Raw genomic sequence first — 7,012 nt, 5'->3', positions numbered from 1 at the left:
AATCACAAACTAATACATGTAAACTATGCGAAAGTTTCAAAGTCAATAGACCATGACTGCGGGGGCGGGACCAAATATTATCCATGGAAATGAGATATGCCAATGCTTATACAACTGCATACCAAATATCATTGACTTGACACTAGTGGTTCCCCTTGAACTGACCTAATCACAAGCTTATACATGTAAACTAAGCAAAAGTTTTAAAGTCAATAGACCATGACTGAGGGGACAGAGCCAAATAATCTACATGGAAATGAGATATGCCAATGCTTATACAACTGCATACCAAATATAATTGACTTACCACTAGTGGTTCCCCATAAACTGACCTAATCACAAACTAATACATGTATAGTAAGCAAAAGTTTCAAAGTCAATAGACCATGACTGAGGGGGCAGGGCTAAATAATCTCTATGGAAATGAGATGTGCCAGTGCTAATACAACTGCATACCAAATATCATTGACCAACCACAAGTGGTTCACCTTAAACTAGACCTAATCACAAACTAATACATTGTTGACGCCGCCGGCAACGCCGGAAACAGCATACCTATGTCTCGCTTTTTGACTCCGTCAAGGCGAGACAAAAACCATCAAGATGTCCTCCGATAACTGGACACTGTATAAATCTAAATAGAAATACCAATAGACATAATATGATTATTTTTCTAGGTCGGTTTGATTTGCGGTCATAGATTAGAAAAATATGCAAGTCATCGTTTTACCTGTTTAAGAATTCTTTTTGTTGGCGAAGCAGTCAACAAAATGGTTCTTCCTTGTTTCACTTTTCAATTTTGACAAGCTTTTCTTTTTCATGATAGCAATAAACGCGCTGTTCCTTTGCTTTTTGTGTGTTTTTTGCTGTGCATGTATCGGTACTGATTTTTCGTCATGGATTGATACCCATCTTCTTTGTCATGACTAAGGGGCGGGGCCAAACAATATCCATTGAAATGAGATGTGCCAATGCTAATACAACTACATACCAAATATCATTGACCTAGCACTAGTGTTTCCCCTCTAAACTGACCTAATCACAAACTTATATATGTAAACTAACAAAAAGTTTCAAAGTCGATAGACCATGACTTGAGGGGCGGAGTCAAATTATCTTCATGGAAATGTAATGAATGTGCCAATTGTAATACAACTGCATACCAAATATCATTGACCTACCGCTAGTGGTTCCACATAAAATGACCTAATCACAAACTAATACATTGTGTTGACGCCGCAGCTACCGCTTGAAATAGCATACCCAAGTCTCGCTTTTTGACTCCATCACGTTAGGATAAAAATAACATGCATTCTTGATAACAAATATAACCCTTAACATTCACATTTCATTAGTATGCATATTTTATACACGGGGTTTATGTTGGAGAAATGGAATTCAAATACCCGCTACCTTTTGATTGCATCATGTTTTCAGGCTTGTCTATGATATATACATTAAGGAAAATATTTTATATGAAGTAGAAAAGTATGCATGCAACATTTTGGCATGATACTGTAAATATTGAAAAACTTTATTAAAATAATATTGACCATACAGTTGTTATTTATTTAGTCATATACGTGGGCTTTAAATATGATTTTAAGATTATCTAAATAAAATTTGTTGGCAATATTTCTTTATAGTCTCATGTGCATATTCCCTATTTAATAACAGCGGCTTGATTGTATGCATTTTCGAACTATCTAAATTAATTCAAAATTCTGAACCAAATGCAGTTGCAATTTATTTTATTAAATCATTGATTAATTTATAGGTGTTTAAGGCCACTTTCAACACTATTGTGCTATTTCATGGCAGTCAGATTTTAATGGTGGGGGAAACTGGAGTGCCAAGAGAGAACCACTGACCTTCCGTTAGAAAACTGACAATCCTAGTAAGTTAAGACTGTAGTCGAGCGCACCTGACATATGCGGAATTCGAACAGACGACCTCGGTGTTGACAAGCTAGTGATACAGTAGTTGGACTACTTAGACCACTCTGCCACCGAGGCCCCTGTTTTATCAAATCAAAATGCTCAACAGGTCAGAAAATTTTTATTCAACTACTGTGGGAAAATCATTGTCAAGTCATCAAAGTGCACAGAGATAAATATTAGATATTATTACTTCTATGAAAGTGTTGCCATAATTACTATAAACATATTTTTTGAAACGAATCATTTGAAAGGTTAACTTATGAATATATTTTTTAATTGTTAAAAAAATGTTAATTGAAGGTTAAAAAGGGAAATATTACAGCCCACTCAATATTCAAATAAATGTGGATTGTGTCCACATGTGGACACAGATGATGCCCCCGCTTGCATATCATATAGTTATAAAGGGACATAACTGAAGAACGGTAAAAGTGACGCTACCCAAATTTGAACTTGATCTGAGTTTTGTGGTAATAAGCATTGTGTGTAAGTCTCATAACATTTGGTTGAGGCTAACTTAAGTAGAGAACAGAAACTAAAAATTCAGCAATTTTTCTATTTGTAAACACGCATAACTCTAGAACGGTTGTGTATAAGTTTTATAACATTTGGTTGAGACAAACTAAAGTAAGAGAACGGAAACGAAAAATTCAGCAATTTTTATGTTTATAAAGGGACATAACTCAAGAATGGTAAAAGTGACGCCACCAAATTTCGTACTTAATCTGTATTATGTAGTAATAATCATTGTGTGTAAGTTTCATAACATTTGGTTGAGGCAAACTAAAGTTAGAGAACGGAAACAAAAAAATTGTACATTATCTTAGTTTTGAGGTAATGAAATTGTATATAGGTTTCATTTTTGGTTGGGACAAACTTAAGTTACAGAATTGAAACTAAAAATTTTGCAATCTTTCGATTTATAAAGGGGCATAACTCAATAATGGTTAAAGTGACACTACCCAAATTCAACTTGATCTGTGTTTTATCAGTGGAAGGCAAAATTAAACATTGCATTGTATAAAGCATTGATTGTAGTTGATTCAACTATAATCATGGACAAAGGAAGATAACTCCAATTTTAAAAATAACTGGAGTAATGATATTGATATTTTTAGAAATTACATTTAGTTATAAGACAAACTCAAGTTAGAGAACGGAAACGAAAAATTCAGCAATTTTTTCATATGTAAAGGGGCATAACCCTACTACGGTAATCAACGTGCTTGTAAGCACTGAATGGTAAAGATTGCTTTAATTTATCAGTAGGAAGTAAAATTGAATATTGCATTGTATAAAGCATTGGTTGTAGTTGATTCAACTACCATTATGCTCAAAGAAAGATAACTCCAATTTTCAAAGAAGTCTTTAAAATATTTTTAGAAATGAAGGGTAAAAATTGCTTTAATTTATCAGTAAAGGCAAAATTAAACATTGCATTGTATAAAGCATTGATTGTAGTTGATTCAACTATTATCATAGACAAAGGAAGATAACTCCAATTTTAAAAATGACTTCATATTTAGAAAAAAAAGAAAGAAAAATTTAGCAATTTTTCCATTTGTAAAGGGCATAACTCTAGAGCAGTAAAAGTGACGGCACAAAAATTCAAACTTGATCTGTATATTATGGTTAACCGTTATAAGCATTGTGTATAAGTTTCATAACATTTGGTTGAGGCAAACTTAAGTTAGAGAACGGAAACGAAAATTTAACAATTTTTCCATTTGTAAAGGGGCATAACTCTAGAACGGTAAAAGTGACGCCACCAAAATTCAAACTTGATCTGTATTTAGTGGTAATAAGCATTGTGTATAAGTTTCATAACATTTAGTTGAGGCAAACTAAAGTTAGAGAACGGAAACCAACTTTGGGACGTACGTACGGACGGACGGACTAACAGACGGACAACTTAATGTTTCCTCCGCTACAGCGGGGGCATAAAAAAGGGGGAATCAATGATTTGGATTATCTTATCATGTTATGGAAACTTATTGACAACATATTGTACATTAAAATATATTTTATTCAATATTACATGTTAACTGATGTCTGATTCTTAAAGACATTTTAAAAGGAATTCTATAAAAAGAACGAACGAATGAACATACCGAAAAACATAATGCCCCTCTACTATCGTAGGTGGGGCATAAAAATAATAAACTCGCCAAAGACTCGTTTATTATTATATTGAATTTAAATAACTAGAGTCTAAAATTATCAATATCCAATTCTCACTTCATTCCAAATATTGCAATTTCATTATAATATTAAATATTACAATAGTGTGCAAGCCATTTTTCAAAGTGTTTGAGTACATTTGTAAAAACAAATTATTCAAAATTCAAAGCTTAAGATCTAGCCTGTAATTATTTTATACTGCAAAAAAAAAAGGTGGATAGTGTCCACATGTGGACACAGATGATGCCCCCGCTTGAATATCATATAGTTATAAAGCAACATAACTGAGGAACAGTAAAAATGACGCTACCCAAATTTGATTTGATCTGAGTTTTGTGATAATAAGCCTTGTGTGTAAGTCTCATGACATTTGGTTGAGGCAAACTAAAGTTAGAGAACGGAAACTAAAAATTCATCATTTTTTCCATTTGTAAAGTGGCATAACTCTAGAACGGTAAAAGAGACGCCACAAAAATTCAAACTTGACCAGTGTTTTGTGGTAATAAGCATTGTGTATAAGTTGTATAACATTTGGTTGATGCAAACTAAAGTGAGAAAACGGAAACGAAAAATTCAGCATTTTTTCCATTTATGAAGGGGCATAACTCTAGAACGGTTAAAGTGACACCACTAAAATTCAAACTTGATCTGTGTTTTGTCGTAATAACCATTGTGTATAAGTTTCATTACATTTGGTTGAGGCAAACTTAAGTTAGAGAACGGAAACTAAAAAAAAAAATTTGCTACTTTTATATTTTTTTGCGGTCGTATATTGGTATGACATTGGCGTCGTCGTCGTCGTCGTCGTCCAAAGACACATTGGTTTTCGCACTCGAACTTTAGTTTAAGTGAATGGATCTCTATGAAATTTTACCATAAGGTTCAATACCACAAAAGGAAGGTTGGGATTGATTTTGGGGGTTATGGTACCAACAGTTAAGGAATTAAGGGCCAAAAATAAGCATTTTTGTAACTTCCAGACATAACTTATGTGTTAGTGTATGGATCTCTCTGACATTGTACCACAAGGTTCCATATCACAAAGGGAATGCTGGGATTGATTTTGGGGGTAATTGCCTCAAAATTTTAGGATTTAGGGGCCGAAAAAGGGGCAAAAAACAAGCATTTTTCTAGTTTCAGGACAATAACTTGTGTGTAAGTGTATGGATCTTTCTGAAATTATACTACAAGGTTCCATATCACAAAGGGAAAGCTGGAATCGAGTTTGTGGGTAATTGCCCTAAACGTTTAGGAATAAGGGGCCAAAAAGGGGCCAAAAATAAGCATTTTTCTAGTTTCCAGACAATAACTTGTGTTCAAGTGTATGGATCTCTCTGAAATTGTTCTGCAAGGTACCATACCACAAAAGGAAGGCTGGGGTTGATTTTGGAGGTAATTGCCTCAAAATTTTAGGAATTAGGGGCCAAAAAGGTGCAAAAAACAAGCATTTTTCTAGTTTCAGGACAATAACTTGTGTGTAAGTGTATGGATCTTTATGAAATTGTACTACAAGGTTCCATATAACAAAGGAAAAGCTGGGTTTGAGTTTGGGGGTAATTGCCCAAAACGTTTAGGAATAAGGGGCCAAAAAGGGGCCTAAAAACAAGCTTTTTTCTAGTTTCCAGACAATAAATTGTGTTCAAGTGTATGGATCTCTCTGAAATTGTACTGCAAGGTACCATACCACAAAGAGAAGGCTGGGATTGAGTTTGGGGGTGATGAATCATAAGGGGGTACACAAAATTTGGGGGAGTGATTTTTTTTTCCTTTTTTTCCTTTTTTTTTTCTTTAAAATTTTCCATTTTAAATTGGTTATTTCTGATTTATATATAAAAGCAAATAATAATGATATGGTTTAAATAGGTAAATTAAAAAATTTTAAGTTCTTAGACCACATTCATTCTGTGTCAGAAACCTATGCTGTGTCAAATATTTAATCACAATCCAAATTCAGTGCTGTATCAAGCTTGAATGTTGTGTCCATACTTGCCCCAACTGTTCAGGGTTCGACCTCTGCGGTCGTATCAAGCTGTGCCCAGCGGAGCATTTTATTCCATTTATAAAGGAGCATAACTCTAGAACGGTAAAAGTGACGCCACCAAAATTCAAACTTGATATGTGTTTTGTGGTAATAAGCATTGTGTATAAGTTTCATAACATTTGGTTGAGGCAAACTCAAGTTAGAGAACGGAAACCAATTTTGTGACATACGGAATTACGTACGTATTATACCCCCGCCGTAGCGGTGGGGGCATTAAGTTTTACCCTTGTCCGTCTGTACGTACGTACAGACGGACAAGGGTAAAACTTAATGCCCCGGGCATAAAAATTAATTTAGACAATTTAATAGGAACTAAAAAATCACTAAAGTATGTTGAATTTTATCACTTTACACTATGATGAATTTACTGTGGTTCTTATACAACAGTAGGTTAAAATATCAGACCAGTTGAAGTTTGATTTGATAAAACAAATCCCAATTGGGTCAAAATTTTGAATGAACTGCAATAGGTGGAGAGAAACAGTTTATAATCTTCATAGTAAAAAGCCTCAGAAAGACTTGCTCCCAGTATGTATATTATTGTTTTATAGACCTGCTTGACCAATTAAAGCAATGCCTTTTTTCAGCTGCAAACAGATTTCACAGTGCCTAGGGTTTAATTTCTATATATCAATCAAAGCTATCTTGGTTCATAACTTTATAGTACATTTAGGCCCATCATTTTCATCAGTTTCATCTGGGTTTTTTTCAATAAAAATTTAGATGAATCAGATTGTGTTGATTTTGGGGACTGAACCTTTAACCAATTATGTTACAAAGAGGTAATAATTTCAATAGTTTAATACCAGTAGTAAAATGGGTAATTTATAATAGACTTAAGTCTTGAAAT

Source organism: Mytilus californianus, unplaced genomic scaffold (genome assembly GCF_021869535.1).
Source record: "Mytilus californianus isolate M0D057914Y unplaced genomic scaffold, xbMytCali1.0.p SCAF_3, whole genome shotgun sequence".
Classification (NCBI taxonomy): domain Eukaryota; kingdom Metazoa; phylum Mollusca; class Bivalvia; order Mytilida; family Mytilidae; genus Mytilus; species Mytilus californianus.
Note: the sequence above shows the minus strand (reverse complement) of the source record.